The 18,680-nt window shown below is 37.0% G+C and overlaps 1 protein-coding gene and 1 pseudogene across 3 annotated transcripts in view; both read left to right on the forward strand.

Annotated features, from left to right (window-relative positions):
- The window catches only part of ARID2 (AT-rich interaction domain 2), a 179,970-nt gene that overhangs the window by 49,868 nt on the left and 111,422 nt on the right, over window positions 1–18,680 (forward strand). The window lies entirely within an intron of this gene.
- Window positions 12,416–13,226, forward strand: LOC118623219 (annotated as a pseudogene).

Genomic DNA, 18,680 nt, shown 5'->3' on the forward strand with positions numbered 1-18,680 from the left:
TCTTCACTTTCATCCTGTGTGGGTCTTTTGTTCTGACATGGGTCTCTTGGAGACAGCATATATATGGGTCATGTTTTCTTATTTAATCAGCTACCGTATGTCTTTTGATTGGAGCATGTAAACCATTTACATTTAAGGTTATTATTATTTTTTTAAGTTTTATTTATTTTTTATTTTATTATTATTATTATTTTTATCTTCACCCAAGGGCATTTTCCCATTTTTTGTTCAGATAGAGTGGGAGGGAGAGAGATGAAGAGAGAGAAACATTGATGTGAGAGAGACCCATTGAGTAGTTACCACCCACATGACCCCAACCGGGGCCGGGGACAAACTGCATTAAGGTTATTATTGATAGGTACTTATGTGTTGCCATTTTTATTCTATATGCCTGTGTGTCTCTCTCTGTATATATTTCTTCTTCTTATAACAGCTCCTTTATCATTTCTTGCAGTGTTTTTTTTGGTGGTAGTAAACTCCTTTAGCCTTTTTTTGTCTTCGAAGCTCTTTATTTCACCTTCGGTTTTGAATGACAGTCTTGCTGGATAGAGTAGTCTTGGGTTCAGTCCCTTGCTTTTTATTACTTTGTATACTTCATGCCACTCCCTTCTGACCTGAAGTATTTTCATTGAGAAATGTTTGCTATTTTAATTATGATGTGTCTAGGTGTGGGTATTTTTCATGCTGTCCCAAAGCTCCCTTAAACTCTCCTCCTTCTTTTTACTTTTTTCCCTAGTTGCTGCTCTGACTGGGTGTTTCTTTCTACCTTGTCTTCTAACTCACTGATTCGGTCCTCAGCTTCTTCTAATCTACTATTAATTCCTTCCTGGGTATTCTTTATTTCAGCTATGTCTTTCTTTCTTTTTTTTAATCCTCACCCAAGGATATTTTTTATTTATCTTTAGATAGAGTGGGAGGGAGAGAAAGAAACATCAATATGAGAGGGACACATCAGCTGGTTGCCTCCCACATGACTCCACCAGGGCCTGGGATGAACCGCAACCAAGGTACATGCCCTTGGCTGGAATTGAACCCTAGACTTAATGGTCTGTGGGCCCAATGCTCCACTGCTGAGCCAAACCTGCCAGGGCTCATTCTTCATTTTCTGTTGATTCTTTTTTTTTTTTTTTTTTTATCTTTATTGTTGAATATAGAATGTATTACAGATGTTCCTCATTTTTCCCCCATTGACCCCCTCCTCCCTACTCCTGCCCCCTCCCGCCTTTTCCCACACTATTGTCTGTGTCCACTGGTTTGCATGTAAGTTCTTTGGTTTATTTCTTTGCACCCCCCAACCCCTTTCCATTGAGGTTTGTCAGTCTAGCAATGAATTTGCACTTCTTAATCCCTTCACCTTTTTCACCTATTCCCCCAACTCCCCTCCCATCTGGCAACCAACAAAATGTTCTCTGTATCTATGAGAATGTTTCTGTTCTGCCTGTTCATTTTGTTTGTAGATTTCATTGTTGATAAATATGTATTCATTGCCATTTTGTTTGTTCATAGATTTTATCTTTTTCTTCAAAAAGACCCTTCATCATTTCATATAGTAACGGTTTGGTTGTGATGAACTCCTTTAACTTTTTCTTGTCTGGAAAACTCTTTATATGGCCATCGATTCTACATGACAGCTTTACAGGATAGAGTAATCTTGGGTGTAGGTTCTTGCTTTTCATCACTCTGAATATTTCTTGCCACTCCCTTCTGGCCTGCAAAGTTTCTTTTGAGAAATCAGCTGACAGTCTTGTGGGAACTCCCTTGTAGGTAACTAGCTGCCTTTCTCTTGCTGCTTTTAAGATTCTCTTTGTCTTGAACCTTTTGCATTTTGATAATGATGTGTCTTGGTGTGGGCCTCTTGGGGTTCATCTTATTTGGGACTCTCTGCTTTCTGAACTTGTATGTCTGTTTCCTTCACCAAGTTAGGAAAGTTTTCTGCCATTATTGTTTCAAACAGGTTTTCAATTTCTTGTTCTTGCTCTTCTCCTTCTGGCACCCCCAAGATGCAAATGTTGGCATGCTTGAAGTTGTCCCAGAGGCTCCTTACACTATCCTAATTTTTTTGGATTCTTTTTTCTTTTTGCTGTTCTGATTGGCCGTTTTTTGCTTCCTTATATTCCAAATCGATGGTTTGCTTCTTGGATTTACATACTCTACTATTGAACCTGTGTAAATTATTCTTTATTTCAGTTAATGCCTCCTTCAATTCTGACTGTGCATCCATCATTTCTGACTGGTCTTTTTTTATGCTCTTGAGGCCCTCACTAAGTTCACTGAGGTTCTCACTGAGTTCATTGAGCATCCTTATAAGCAGTATTTTGAACTCAGCATCTGTTAGGTTGCTTATCTCTATTTCGCTTAGTTCTTTTCTTGGGGTTTTGTTCTGTTCTTTCATGTGGGACCTGTTTCTTTGTCTCCTCATTTTGGCTGCCTCCCTGTGTTTGTTTCTGTGTATTACTTAATGAGCAGTATGGGGCTAGAGACCAGATGCTGCTTGTTTGAAAGAATTTAGGAAAAACCTGAAGCAGGATCCAAGACAGGCCAATCCTATGGTTAAGCAACTGGCAACCGCTTGGGTGGGCCTGAAAGTTGGGTGGGGCGGGGCAAACAGTATGAGCCAGGTTGCTGGAGTCCCAGATATGGCGGCTGTCTGCCACCCCAGGGAACGGCTCACCAAAGGAACAAAGGCCTCTGACAGCACATCTGTCCAGGAGAAAGCCCCCTCTCCAGCCCTCGCTCCAGTGCCAAACAGCTCAGTTCTTCCCTGTATGTCTCTGGTGCCCTTCGAGCTGCCTCCCCTCTGAGCTTAGAGGGAGAGAGTCCGATAAGTCTGTGTGGGGGCCCTTTAAGGAGCTGCCTGGGGCTCCAGCCGCGTCAGCCTCCCTGAGCCTCAGTTCCCGCTGGTTTTTACAGCCAGAAGGTATGGGGACTTCTCTTCCTGGCACTGGAACCCTGAGCGGGGCACCTGGTGTGGGACAGGGACCCCTCAGTCCTAAGGGAGGACCTTCCCAGCTGAGGTATCCTCCTGATTTTTATCCGCCACACGTGGGTGTGGGACCAGCCCATCGGGCCTACGCCCCTCGCCACTCTGTTCCTCCTACCAGTCTGGATGTTGCTGCTGCTTTAATTTCGTAGTTGTAGGATTTCCATTCAGCTTGATTTCTGGCAGTTTTGAATGATGGTTGTTCTGTAGGTTAGTTGTAACTTTGATGTGGTTGTGGGAGGACGCGATACCGTGTTTACCTACGCCGCCATCTTGACTGGAAGTCTCTGTTGATTCTTATTCATGGCTTCTACCTATTTTTTCATGCTGATATAGTTCCCACCGAGTTCCTTATAGTTTTCACTAAGTTGTTTAAGCACCGTTAATACCATTTCTTTGAATTTTTTATCTGACAAATTGCTTGCCTCCATCTTTTAGTTCCTCTTCTGGTGATTCCTCCTTTTCTTTCATTTTGGGGTTATTTGCCTCACCATTTTAGTAGTCTGGTAGTCCAGGTCCAGATGAGGCTCACTGGGTCGTGATGGCAGGTCAGGGTGTTGAGTGATGGCAGGGCCACATCTTGGATCCAGTCCTGTCGTCTGGTGATCTAATAGCTTTTGGCAGCTGTGGGGCCAGTGGCTCTCATTGGCAATGGTATCTCTCAGGGGCAGTGGCAGCAGGAGCCTGCAGTGGGGTTTGTAGCGCCGGCAGCTATTGTGTACAGGTCTCACAAGGGTGGGGCTGGCGTGCATGGGTCCCACAGGGGCCAGGCTGGCATGGGCAGGTGTCAGAGGTGTGTGCCGCTGGCATATTAATTTTTTTGTCTGCCTGAACTATCAGTAAGTCAAGAGATGTGTTAAAATCTCCTGCAACAGTTATGGATTCATACATTTCTGTTTAATGACTTATAAATCCTAACAACTATTGCTTTAATCATTTTGAGATTATTTCATAAAGCATACACATTTAGAGCTATCATACCTTTCTGGTAAATTGAAACTTTTATTGTTATATAGTGACCCTCTTTAAACCAAATAATATTGTTATTTTTTTAAACTATTTTTTCTCTTATTGATACAGCAACACTCAATTTATGTGATTAGAATAAAACTGCTATAACTTTTGAACCGTTCTCTATAATTAATAATTAGCTATCTTATAAATAACAGTATCATTCTATTTTGTTTTTAATATAATTATCTGGCTATAAATTTTGAGTTCATTAATCATTTTTGTTGTTTGTGATTACTGTTATATTTGGACTGGTTTTTACTACCTTTCTTTAAATTGTTGAACAATAAAAGGAACTTAGCACACTTTCACTCCTAAGTCTCCTTTTAGATATTTGATTATAGCTTCATTTTTATGGATCTTAATGCTCTTATTTTTGACAGTTCTCTCTCTCTTTTTTTAAAAGACATTATCTTCATTATTTTATTTGTACAATGTGGGATTTGGGGAAATATTTAATCATTTGAGCAAAACATTTGTTAATAAACATTTTACAAACAAACGTACACAAAGCACAAGTGTACAACTTTAATGAATTATTATCAGGTCTAACCATTACTCAGGTGTCCCCATTTATTTTTATTTGAACATCTGAATATTTATTTGCAGTTTTATCGATTTAATTTTTCACCATTTATTGGCCGTGTAAGACCTTCCTCCTGTTATTATTTTCTTTCTTTGAAGTACATCCTTTAGCATATCCTTTAGTGTAGGTCCTTTTGTGATAAACTATTTTTGCTTGTCTGAAAATCCTTTTTTTATCCATGTTCTTGTAAGATAGTTTTGCTGAGGACATGATTTTCTATGCCTGGTTTTGTTTTCTAATAGAACTTTGACAACATTATTCCACATCTTCTGACTTAAATTATTGGTGATGAGTCAGCTTCGGTCTAATTTTCATTTCTATGTTGGTGATAAGCATTTTGTCTTTGGCTGCTTTTAAGATTTTTCTCTTTTTCTTTGGCTTTGTGGGGATTTATTACAATGTACTTGGTATAAGTTTTTTATTATTTATCCTTCTTGTATTATTTAAGTGTTTCATCAGCTGGGGAAAATTTGTTTTCATTATCTTTTCAAATCTATTTTTGTCATATTTATTACTTCCTTTGAGGAGCTAATGGCATATATATAGCATATATTAGATACTATTATATCTTTCTTGTTGCTTGCTCAGTTTTTTGACTCTACATTTGATTTCTTTTTTTTATTTCTGAGAGAGAGGAAGGGAGAGGGAGGGAGGGAGACAGAAACATTGATGAGAGAGAACATCAATTGGCTGCTTCCTGCATGCCCCTGCACTGGGGATTTGGCCCACAACCTGGGCATGTGCCCTGACAGGGAATCGAATCGGCGACTTCTTGGTGCATGGGTTGACGTTCAACTACTGAGCCACACCAGCCGGGTGGCATTTGATTTCTTCAAGTGTTTTCTACATGTTTATTTTATATTTTATGTCTGACGAATTGGTCATTGTTTATGTTGTTGAGCACTCATGATGGTTTGTTTCTATGGGTGTTTTGTGATCTTTGCTTATAACATCATCATCATTATCACCATTATTTTGCTATTCAGAAAATCTGGGTGCCTAAACTGAGGCATTTTCTTGGAAAGAGATTTGTGTTGCCTTCCTACTAATCTAGAACTACTTCATCTATCTTTCAGAGTTCCTAGCTTAATATTTTTATGATATCATAACTTAGCTCAACATTAAAAATCATAGTACTTCAGCCTTAAAATAATTCTTAGACATTTCAAAATATTAACTGTATCACACAAGATACGATACTTGAACAGTGTTTAAAACCACAGATATTATTTTTACAGATATAATTATGAAATTTAAATAATTGTTCACTATTTCAAAAACCTTATGTATTTTCCCTTGACAGCTATATTACATCGAAGTGTAGAAAAGCAAATTCTTTTATTCAATAGTATTTTATTAAAGCAGTTCTGGAATGATGTATACTGAGTAGTCACAATTGACCAGATCTACTATTTTCACTGTTTTCTTCAGCAGTGATTTGAGATCAAGAAGCATATTGCTCAGTCACTGAGGAAAAAGTTTTATAGTTCCTCAAAAGTTAAATATAGAATTACTCAGTGACTCAGCAGTCTCACTCCTAGGTAGTACCCATAACAATTGAAAACAAGCATTCAAACAATTTGTTCACAAATGTGCATAGCAGCACTATTCACAACAGCCAGGAGGTGGAAATAACCCAAGTCCATGAACTGATGAATGCATAAACAAAGCATGGTAAAATTATACAATTGAATATTATTAGACCATAATATGGTATATGCTGATAACATGCTGCAACATAAATGAACCTTGGAAACATTATGCTAAGTAAAAGAAGCCAGTCACAAATGATCATGCATTGTATGATTCGAATTATATTAAGTATCCAGAATAGGCAAACCCACAGAGACAAAAAGCAGATTAGTGGTTGCCAGGGGCAAAAGTAAAAGGAAAATTGTAGTGACTGTTTAATGGGTACAGAGTTTCCTTTACTGTAACAAAAATATTTCGGAACTAGATAGAAGCAATAGTGTATAGTGTTGGGAATGTTCTAAATATCACTGCATTGTACACATAAAATGGTTAATTTTATGTTATATGAATTTTACATTAATAGTTTGTAAAAGGCATATGGTTATGTTCTAATTGATCATATGAAAGAGAGTAGATTGTGGAATTGAATTCATGTGTAGTCTCCTTGATGCACTTGAGAATAATGTTCCATTAAAACTGCTTTTAGCTTACTAAAGAAAGTAAATAAATACTCAGTGATAAACAGAATTAAAATTTGTTCAGTATTTTTCTGTTATATACCGTTCTCTGTGTATGCTGAGTTAATTCATACTTTGTGTATCAATGTGAACTGTCTACAGATAGGCATGTGGGATAGTAGGTGCTCTTCCAAATCATGTCACTGATACTGTTTGACACTGTACATTGTAATTTGATAGACTTTTGCCTATAGTTTCTTCTGACTTTTCTCCAATCATAATATTTGTCAAGAGGTCTGTCCTTAGTTTATAAGCTTCTTGGCAATTGTATAAGTTGTGCTTGTTTCTCTGGTGAGAAGTATAACTTAAAAGATCTTTAATCTTGGTTTGTCCTCAATTTTTTTGGACAAAATTTGCTAATTTCCACCTTGAAAGGATTTGGGTGGGAAGTTGTTTTATTGAAATTCATTTGATTTATCAAAGAGGTCACTGTTTTGTTTGAAAGTGACTGAAGGCTTTAGCAGCCTTATCTCAGCATTTGTTAAAATCTTATTATTGACCACACAGTGAGCTCTAGGGGCATATGGATAGTCAGTTAAATATGATCTAATGCATAAAAGTGATCGTACTTTCTATTTTGTGTTCTTCTTTTTTGATGTGTGTGAAATCATCACAGAGGTTTGTTTGTCTCAACAGTATTCATATTTTCTATCACTGGAACCATTCATTATTGATATTAATTATCTCAATCTGTGTGGTAGTGTTTGGTACTATCCAGAAACATTTTTACACTTCAGAGAATTATTTTTCGGATGGCAATTTAATTTTGTGAATTGAGGATATGATAAAACAGTAGGAAAAATTTAAAAATACAAATTTAACCAAGTAAATAGTGCTGATAGAGTTGGGGGGGGAGCGAGAGAGAGAGAAACATCGATGTGAGAGAGACACATCAATTGGTTACCTCCCGCATGACTTTGACTGGGGCCAGGGATTGAAATGCAACCAAGACACGTGCCCTTAACTGGAATTGAACCTGCAACTCTGGTCCTCAGGCAGACGGTCTAACCACTGAGCAAAACCAGCCAGAGCCGTAAATAGTAATTTTTAAACTCTGAATATAGTCAAGATGAACTGAATGTTAGTCCTTGTAGCGTGTCTGTAGAAATAATTTTTACATTTCAGATTTTGACATATATGTACAAATCTGCTTTTTCCACTCAAACTGCTTAAGATTTGTGGAGCACTTGATAAATGCTAGGGACCACCATTAATTTATCCTGAGCACTCCGGTGCTTTGGTTCATTATTTTCCAACTTCAATCATTCACATACCATTTTTGACAATATTTTTTATATTTTATATTTTGCAGTTAGGGTTAGATTTGGATTAAAATAACAGAGACCTCCAACAGCAGTGACTTAAAGAGTATAGTTTATTTTGCCATCACCTAAAAGTCTGGAAGTAAGTGAAAAAGGACCAATAGTATAGTACTGTAGTAGTAGCTCTGTTAAACGGAGTATTCAGGGATGCAGGTTCCTTTCATCTCTTTGCTCTGCCATGCATAGCCTCCATTGCCAAGGTCACTTTATAAATCTAGATGGCTTATTTAATTTCAGCTGTCATTTGTATTCTAGCCAGCCAGAAGTAGAAAGTATAAGGGAAGTTTCTTGGGAGCTGTCATAGGTAACTTCGTTTAGATCTTAAACTGTCCAGAATTTAGGCACATGGCCACACCTAGATATGAGAAGCCTATGAAATGTATTATTTTTTTCTGATGGCATGTGCCCAGTGAAAATAGGAGGGTTTTATTACTGTGGAAGATTTGTGTCTGCTTTATTATATCACTTCTACTCCTATTTCCTAAATATTTTTCTTTGTTATATCCCTTGTTACTTAAAAAACTGTATTTAAAACATAATACATTCTCACAATAAATACATAGTAAAACCTACCAGAAAAAGAAGAGAACTTTATAAATCAGTAAGTGAAAAGCTAACAATGAGCCCATTCTTTGTTAAAAAGAGAGATTAGAGTTAGAAACGTGCCAAAGAAATACAAGCACAAAACTGAGATTTTGGTTTTGTTATAAAAATTGAAAGTAAAGAGAACAAATTTCATCATCATGAGTCAATGTTAAATTTTTGCCAGGATCTTCTGTAATCTTCAAATAATTTCTTCTTCTTCTTCCTATTTTGTGAAATGCTGTCCTAGGGCATGCATATGCAGGTGTGTAAGTGTGTGTGTGTGTGTCTGTTTATATATCTGTATTTCTAGTAATATAGGTAGATAAACAATTTTACTATTTAATATAAAGTTCCTCTAGAATGAAATGAATTAATTATATTTATAAAATTGTTTTATAGTTTAGCATTTGGTGGTTTATGAACAAATTCTTTAGACTTATTGAAAAGCAATTTCATTTGAAAATGAAAATACTGATTATTATGTATGCTGTATTTGCATATTTTATATTATTGCTGGTCACTTTTACTAGCCACCTTGCCAAGTGATCTTAAGGAAGAGAAAAAGAATTATGCTTATGACTGGGATGTCGAAGAGCGTTGTCATGTTTCTATAATTAATATTCTGTGTAATTTTATTATTTTATAACTTGATATTAAAAGCTTAAAAATAAGTATATCGAGTGTTAGTCCATCAAAGCTCAAAATATACTAGAAAATGTGAACTATCGTAATAATTATATAATCACGATCTTTAATTAAAATAGAACTGGATTATCGTTACCTGGTCAGCCTCAAAGAAAGTATAAAGCAAATGAAATTTATTTCTAATTGTATGTATTGTTAGGCAGTGGATTACACTGTGACAATATTCAGTTTATAGAAGTATTTATGGATATCTCTATAGTATTTATATTCGATGGAGAATAAAAATACCAGAATTTCTCAGTACATTTATCTTTTGTTGTTAGTTTCTTATATTTAGATCCCCCAGGGCTGGTACCTGGTCTAATTTGGGGAGAACTAAATGTTACTGGGAGAGTTACAAATGAATCCAAAAGGTATCAAAGTTTGGATAATAGACCATATGAGGAAAAACTAGCAAAATGAGATTTTTAAATCTAGAAAATAAACTTAAAACATGATTAGTGTACTCAGCAGGCATTTACTGACTGCAAACTGTGTTCAGAATGTTACTGCCCTTCCCCATTGTTACCATAGAGCAATGATTTTCAACCAAATCTCATGACAAACATAAACAAATTACTGAAATTCTGTGGCACACCAGAAGATATATGTTTTGCCGATGTGACCAAAAAATAGGTATAATTTTGATTCATTCACAATGGATGACTATTGTTGTGTTGGCTGTTGTTACATTTTTATTTGACAATCTTAAGGGGGAAAAGAGTCAGTGCCCCTGACTAAATTGCATGTTTTAAAATTCTTGTGGCACACAGGTTGAAAATCGCCACCATAGAATATCAGTAAGATATAAACTTTGGTGATATACACAGAAAAAATTACTGACTGGCTGAATTTAGTTTAGCTGAGGTAACATTTTCCCCTACTCTGACCAACCACCATATTTGTTTTGAAGCAGTAAGATAGACATTACAAAAGAGATGGAATCAAGATAATTGCTTCTACACTGAGAAAACAGAGGCTGAAACAAAAATGTCCCTTCCATTCCAGTAACGATAATAGAGTTCTTGTGTAGTTGTGAAGTTTCCAATAAAAGATGGATTCAGAAAAAAAAAAAAAAAAAGATAATTGCTTCTACCTTTTTTCTGTCTATGGTTCCATAACTTTGTTTGATTATTGAATTTACATTTTTGTGTGTGTTAAAATGATTCATCTTGTCATTGTTTTTAGTTCAAAGAAGTTATAATTTTGATTTGGTTTATATTTGGGGTTTAATCTTAAAATTCATCTCTTTCCCCTAATTTTTTTTTTTTTTGCATTTATCTTGAGATAGAGCAGGAGGGAGAGTGGGAGGAAGAGAGAGAAGCATCGATTTGAGAGAGACGTTGACTGGTTGCCACCCACACGACCCAACCGGGGCCAGGGACAAACTGCAACTGAAGTACCTGCCCTCAGCGGGAACCAAACCCAGGCCTCTCTGGTCTGTGGGCCAACGCTCTAACTAACTGCTGAGCCAAACCGGCCAGGGCTCCCCTAATTTTCATGCAGGTGAACGTAAGATAATATTATTATATAATTCACCTCTGCTGTTCAGAGTAATATGACTGGCAAGAGTTGGTGGAAATTTATAAATAAAATTATGAAACTTAAAAAATTTGGTTTTTGGTTATCATTGATAACATTTCTGTTTTTGAATGATATATTCTCTGGAAATCAAATTTTAAATTTACAGGTATTTTCTTAAAGTAAAGTGAAAATATAATGTTATTACTTCTGCTTTTAATTGTTTCTGGTGAGTGCTTAAATGTCTTTCCTATCTTATGACTTTGAAGAAAATCTGTCCTGTTTTTTTTCTGACTGCCTTTACTAATTCTATTTTGTCTTTGGTTTTCAATAATCTTACCTATGATAATCAAGTATGGGTTTTTAAAAATACTCTGTTGATTCAATATCTGGATCTCCTTGGAATATATTGTTTTTGTTGGTTCTTGTATCTGTTACTTCCTGATTTTTCTGGTTGTCTCTTGATTGTATACTGGATTGTACTTGAAAACCATTTATAGACTTAATTTGAGACCTAGAATTATATTTTTTTTCTTGAGAGTTTATTTTAATAGTTTGGTTGTGATGGGACTCCGGGGGCATTAGCAATCTAGGATCACTTTAATCCAATTTCAGGGATTAGAATATTCTGACCTCCCTAGATGACTTCAAATCCGTCTACAGTCTCTGTGGGGCTCTTTTACTTCTTGTTCAGTGGAATTTTTCAGAGTCACAATAAAAAAATGGTTGTTTTTGTTTGTTTCTCCCTAGGCTGTAGGTTAGCAAACATACAAATCACCTTTTCCACAATTTCCTCAGAGCAAACACGACCCCAAATGCTAAATTTCCCTTTCTGAATTTCTGTCTTCTCTCTTGGTCCAGTAAGTCTTCACTACATTCTCATTCTTTAATGCTTTTGGGCAACTTAAAAAAAATGAATATATTTTTCAGCTTTTCTGGTTTTCAGTAGGAGCATTGGTCTAAACGGCCTATTTTGCCATTTCTGGAAATAAAATACCCATTTCAGAACTGGTGTTTCTTTAAAAAAAACACACACACACAAAAACCATTCAAGTTTTTATTGACATTTTAATTAACGTATTTTCTGGAGCAGAAGCTGCAGCGAGAGGCTTAGAACTGTGGCCCAGGGGCGGGCAACATGGGCAAGGGACTCAGGCTGTGGTGGGGTGAGAGCCAGGGCCGTGGAACTGCTGCTGCTGGGCTAGGAGGGCCGGCAGCCCCCCTGCTGCCCAGGCATCATCCTGCTGTCCCTGGCCAGCAGCCTTGTAGTTCCAGACAATTTTGTCTACGGAAAGGTGAAGTGCACTAAGCAAGGTCCATCGGGGACCCAGGAGACACATTTTGGAGATGATAAACTTGGAGATCTCGAAGAGGCAAATCCATTCTCCTTTGAAGAGTTTCTGAACACTAAGAACTTCAGCCTGTTGAAAGAGGACACACAGCCAACAGCAGACTTCATTCAAAGAAAGCCACAAGGCACTCACTGGGACTTGACTACAGCTCCTTGACCTCTCTCATGCAGCAGCCGTTTTCCGAAGACCTGACGGGGGCCAGCCATGTCCTGGACAAAAACGAGGATGAGGACAGGTGGAATGGGGCCTGTCATCCGCTATAGAGCAGAGCCATTCCTCAAGGTTTGTGGCCAGCGTGTTGCCCTGCAGCACATATATCTTCTTCTCCAGCTCATCAGAGCTGGTGGGTAAAGTCCCTGTCCCTGAGGACTGTTGAATGACTCCAACTCTCCTGTCTTGCCTGCAGGGAGCCCCAGCGCAGACTTTGCAGCCCACAGAGAACTTCTGGGGGGGATAGGCACCTTCAGACAGTGCAGTTAAGTTAGGGAGCACTGAAAGATGAGAATTCTCAGCTAAGAATTAAAGAAATCTGACAGATTCAGAGCTTCTGTGAGTCACAAACTGAAATGGTGAGGATACTTGAGTGGAAATTAGAAGCAGAAATGATCAAGGAGGAGAGTGACTACCATGATCTAGAATCCGTGGTTCAGCAGGTGGAGCAGAACCTAGAGCTGATGACCAAACATACTGAAAAGGCAGAAAATCATGTCATGAAATAAACAAGAAATAAGCTTGCTCCAGGCCCAGGTCTCAAACTTCAAGCCTGAGAACTAGACCCTGCCCCAGCCAGGGCACCGACCTGACTGGGGAAGCAGAACATAGGTGGTAAAGCAGAACACAGATGTGGCCTTGCAGAGCCTCTGTTTGGTCAGGAACAACATGCATGCCTCCATAAAGCAGCTGAAACTTGATGAAATCTTTAAATCTTTCAATTTCAGAATTTCTGAAATTAAGGAGGACAAGGAGGAGTCTTGAGAAGCTTCTAGCTTGAAGCTCTGTTTACATCCTGAAATCACTATTTACTGAATTTTAAAATGCTATTGTCTTTAAATATGCAGCCTTCACAGTAAAAATATTTATCATGAGATACTAATTTCATGCCCTAGACCAGTATTATTAGCCAACCTCAATGATGAGCCAGCTCTGTAGTGAGAGTCACATCAGAAGTTTCTATGCAGCTCTTCCTTCCTGGTGAATTCCCTGCTGTTATAGCGACTTGATGATCTACTGGAAGACATTTTATAAAAGCCACCGATGTTTTTTTAAGTTACTGATCATGAAAACAGCAATTTTGTGTGCGTGTCTTTCATTCTTATTCCAAAATGTTTATTCTAAAATAAGTTCAATCAGTTGTCCTTGATTTTGCAAGTAAAGAAAAACACTAAATGAGCCAGAACTCAAATGTTTACCTTGAACCAGGGACGCCTGCCTTTTTGCATTTTGCTCAGTGCCCCCCTCTGGCTCAGTCTACTCCTGCAGCCTTCACAGGGGTGGATCCTGTGATTGGTGGCCTGAATGTGAATGTCCCATGTGGCAGATGCTGCTATCTTTCCATAGGGAATAAGGTTTGCACAGATTCCACACTGTGAAGCCATCCAAATATACCATTTTTAGGGGCCTTCAGGTTTGAAAAAATGTTTTTGATGGAGGGTTTTGATACAAGTTCCAAGTGTCCTTTTGTATAATGAAGTTTAGAACTCAGAGGATGGGCAGAGCCTTCCTGGGTTAGCATGAGGTCTCCTAGGTTGCCTTTTCAGCTGCTTTCTGATGTAAGTGGGCATAACATGTACTCTGTGCCTTTTTGGCTGTTTTCTTGTAGAAGTTATTTTTTAAAATAAAATTCCCTGTTCAAATTGACAGCTTTCTTAATAAATTCTAAGATTAAAAAACAAACATATTTTCTGATAAAATAATAATCTGAAATTTACAATTTGATATGTCCTTTCATTATCTTGAAAGAAGACTAATGTGTAGAACAATACTAGTAAAAATATCATATGTTCATTTTAGTGGTTTTTTTTATCAAACCATACTATAACTCTGGAATATTGTAAATTAATTCACTAATATGACTATATGGCAATATGCAGCCAAATTTTTAGCAGAGCGCAGTCTTTTCTAATGAATTAACAGTTCTTTAATAGTTTTTGTCACTTCTTGTAAGGAAACAGTGGGATTTAATTTTTTTAATACTTTGAAGTAAAGTAATCAAGTTGATAATATTTTTTAATACCAATACAAACATCTCTTTCTTCCTTTATTCTTTATGGATGTTTTGGGGTTTTTTTGTTTTGTTGTCTTGTTTGCTTTGTTTTATTTGTTGGTTGAGTTGACAAGAGATACATCTGGGAAACAGCATCTTGTTAAACTCCGCATAAAAGAATGAATGGTCATTTTCTAGATGGTATGACTCAGTTATTCTAGGACTTTTATTTCCATTGGAGACAGGGCCTCTGGACTCTTTAGTCCTCGTTTCCTTTGTGTTGAATGAGTGAACTATTCATTGAGTATTTCCCAATTCATTGGAAATTTATGGGAAATACTTAATATTTACTTTTATAGTTGAATTAGATCAGTGTTTCTCAATGGAAGTACTGTTGGCATTTGGGATGGTACAAATATTTGTGCATTGTAGCAAGTTTAGCATCCCTGGCTCCTGCTTCCTGATTAGCAGTAGGGTTCTCCTGGACATTGTGACAAACAAAAATGGCTCACACTTCTCCAAACTATCCCTGGCATTGTACTGCCATCAATAGAGAATCACCATATTAGATCAGCAACTTTCTTACAATAGCTTTTGACCACTTAACAGAATTTTAATTCTTAGATTTAAGGTTAAGAATGTGGACTTATATATTGCTTTTCAGCACTACATGCTTAGTCATCTTTGATTTTAATTTATTCTAATTTATTAAATAATACATTATGTCAATAAGTTTAAAATGTTTTGTTCTTAAAGCAGTTGTGTTCAGGCTGCTCTATAGAGCTGCTAAGTGTTCTGAAAGATACCTTAGTCCACAAAGGAGATGGTATTAGGATGGGAGAAATGGACAGGATTCTCCAGTAGGTGCAGTTTCCTTTTACTTGTCACAAACTGTGCTTTTAGGCAAGAAAGACTTCTGTTGTCCTAAGTTATATCTTCTTTCCTCTGTCTTAACAGGAACATATGATCAAAAAGAAGAAACATAGGTTAGTTATAAAAATATCCAAAACTGTTCTGACATATAATTTTTAGATCACTAGGTAGTATAAGAAGTATTAATCTTAACTATTTTTAGATAAGATAAAAATAATAGATTTTTTATTTAAATAGATTCCCAACAATTGGCTACCTGAATGAGTATCTCAGATTAAGCTCTGTATGAGAGGAATCATCTTTTTCTTTTCTTTTATTTATATCCTTATTTTTGTTACAGATGTTTCTCCTTTTTTCCCCATTGACACCCTTCTCCCTGTTCCTGTCCCTGCCCCCCACCTTCACAGTATTGTTTCCTGTGTCCATTGGTTACGCATATATGCATATACGTTTTTTGGCTTATCTCTTCCCATCCTCCTGCCCCCTTTCGCTCTGTGGTTTGTCACTCTGTTCTCTACTTCCATGTCTCTGGGTCTATTTTGTTCTTCAGTTTAATTTGTTCATTATATTTCACAAATAAGTCTCTGATTGGTTCATTTCACTTAGCATAATACTCTCCATGTCATCTCAAAGCATAAAAGATCTTTCTTCTTTCTAGCTACATAGTATTCCATTCTGTAAATGTACCACACCTTTTTTATCCACTCATCCATTGATGAACACATGGGCTATTTCCAGATAGTAGCTATTGTAAATAGAGCTTCTATAAACATAGGAGTGCATATGTTCTTTCTGATTGGTGTTTCAGGCTTCTTAGGATATATTCCTAGAAGTAGGATCACTTGGTCAAATGGCAGTTCCATTTTAATTTTTTGAGGAAACACCATATTGTTTTCCACAGTGGCTGCACCAGTGTACCTTCCCACCAGCAGTGTGCTAGAGTCTCCTTTTCTCCACATCCTCGCCACCACTTGTTGTTTGATGATTTGTTGATGGCAGCCATTCAGGTAGTTGTGAGTAGTTTTAATCTGCATCTCTCTGATGATTAGTGACGATAAGCTTTTTTTCCTATATCTCTTGGCCACTTGTATGTCCTCTTTGGAGAAGTGTCTATTCAGGTCCTCTGCCCATTTTTAAATTGGATTCTTTGTCTTCCCTTTGTTGAGTTGTATGAGTACTCAATATATTTTGAAAATTAACCTCTTATCTGATGTATCATTGGCAATTATGTTTTCCCATACAGTGGGTTCCCTTTTAATTTTGATGCTGATTTCTTTTGCAGTGCATAAGCTTTTTCAGTTTGATGTAGTCCCATTTATTATTTTTAGCCTTTGTTTCTCTTGCCCTATGCAATTTATCAGTGAAAATTCTATTACATGTGATGTCTGAGATTTTGTTGCCTACATTTTCTTCTATGATTTTTATGGTTTCACAAGTGACATTCAAGTCTTTTTTCCATTTTGAGTTTATTCTTGTGAATGTGTAAATTGGTGGTCTGGTTTTATTTATTTTTTTATTTTAGAGAGAGAGGAAGGGAGAGGGAGAGGGAGAGAGAGAACATTGATTGGCCACCTGCTGCATGCCCCCCACTGGGGTTTGGCCCACAACCTGGGCATGTGCCCTGACTGGGAATCGAACCGGTGACTCTTGGTGCATAGGTTGATGCTCAACCACTGAGCCACACCAGCTGTGCACCAACACTATTTATTTATTTATTTATTTATTTATTTACTTATTTTTTTATCCTTACCCGAGGACATTTTTCCATTTTTTGTTCATATAGAGTGGGAGGAAGAGAGAGAGAGAAACATCGATGTGAAAGTGACACAACGAGTGGCTGCCATCCGCATGACCTAATCAGGGCTGGGGACAAACTGCAACCGAGGTACATGCCCTTTGTGGGAACCGAACCCGGGTCTCTTGGAACCACAAGCTGATGCTCTAATCGCTGAGCCAAACCGACCAGGGCCCAACACTATTTATTAAAGAGACTGTCTTTATGCCATTGTTTGCTCTTGCCACCTTTGTTCTTACTCCAGTATCAGGCTGTTTTTTGAATGGCTTTGTAGTATAACCTGATATCCAGAATAATGATCTTTCCAACTTTGTTCTTCTTTTTTAAGATTGCTGTGGCTAGTTGGGGTCTTTGGTTCCATATAAACTTTTGGGGTATTTGTTCTAGATCTGTGAAACGTGTTGTTGGTGTTTTAATGGGGATTGCATTGAATCTATAGGTTGCTTTGGGTAGTATGGACATTTTAATGATGTTAATTCTTCCAATTTATATGCTTTCACTTTTTTATATCTTTCTCTCTTTCTTTTTTCAATGCCCTGTAGTTTTCCGAGAACAAGTTCTTTATTTCTTTGGTTCAGTTTATTCCTAGGTGTCTTAAATTTTTTTGTTGTTGGAATGGTGAATGTGATTTTTTTTTAGCTTCTCTCTGTGTGTGTGTTCATTATTGGTGTATAAAATTGCCAACTATTTCTGGATGTTGATTTTGTATCCTGCTACTTTGCCTATTTTATTTATCAAATCTAGTAGGTTTTTGGTGGATTCTCTAAGGTTTTTTATGTACAATATCATGTCATCTGTGAATAATGACAGTTTCACTTCCTGCTTTTGGATGTCTTTTATTTTTCCTTCTTGTCTGATTTCTGTGGCTAAGACTTCCAGTACTATGTTGAGTAAGAGTGTTGTAAGCAGACATCCCTTTCTTGTTCCTGTTCTTAAGGAAAATGCTTTCAGTTTTTTTTTCCCTTTGAGTATGATGTTGGCTGTAGGTTTGTCATAGATGGTTTTTATTATGTTGAGGTATGATCCTTCTATTCCCACTTTGCTGAGAATTTTTATAAAAAGTGAGTGCTGAGTTTTGTCAAATGCTTTTTTGGCATCTATTGATATGGTCATATCATTTTTATCTTTCATTTTGTTTATGTGGTGTATCACATTTATTAGTTTGTGAATATTGTACCAGCCTTGCATCGCTGGGATAAATCCACTTGGTCTTGGTGTATACTTTTTTAATATATTGCTAGATCCGATTTGCTAAAATTTTGTTGAGGATTTTGGCCTCTATGTTCATCATTGATGTTAGCCTGTAGTTTTTTTCTTTGTAATATCTTTATCTGGTTTTGGGATTAGGATCATGCTGGCCTCATAAAAGGAGCTTGGAAATCTTCCTTTCTCTTAAATTTTTTGGAAGAGTTTGAGGAGAATAGATGTTAGTTCTCTTTTGAGTGTTTGGTTAGACTCTCCTGTGAATCCGTCTGGACCAGGTCTTTTGTTTGCTGCGAGTTTATTGAGTACTGCTTCTATTTCCTTAGTTGTTATTGGTCTGTTCAGGTATTCTCAC

The sequence above is a fragment of the Molossus molossus genome, unplaced genomic scaffold (assembly GCF_014108415.1).
Source record: "Molossus molossus isolate mMolMol1 unplaced genomic scaffold, mMolMol1.p scaffold_m16_p_10, whole genome shotgun sequence".
Classification (NCBI taxonomy): Eukaryota; Metazoa; Chordata; class Mammalia; order Chiroptera; family Molossidae; genus Molossus; species Molossus molossus.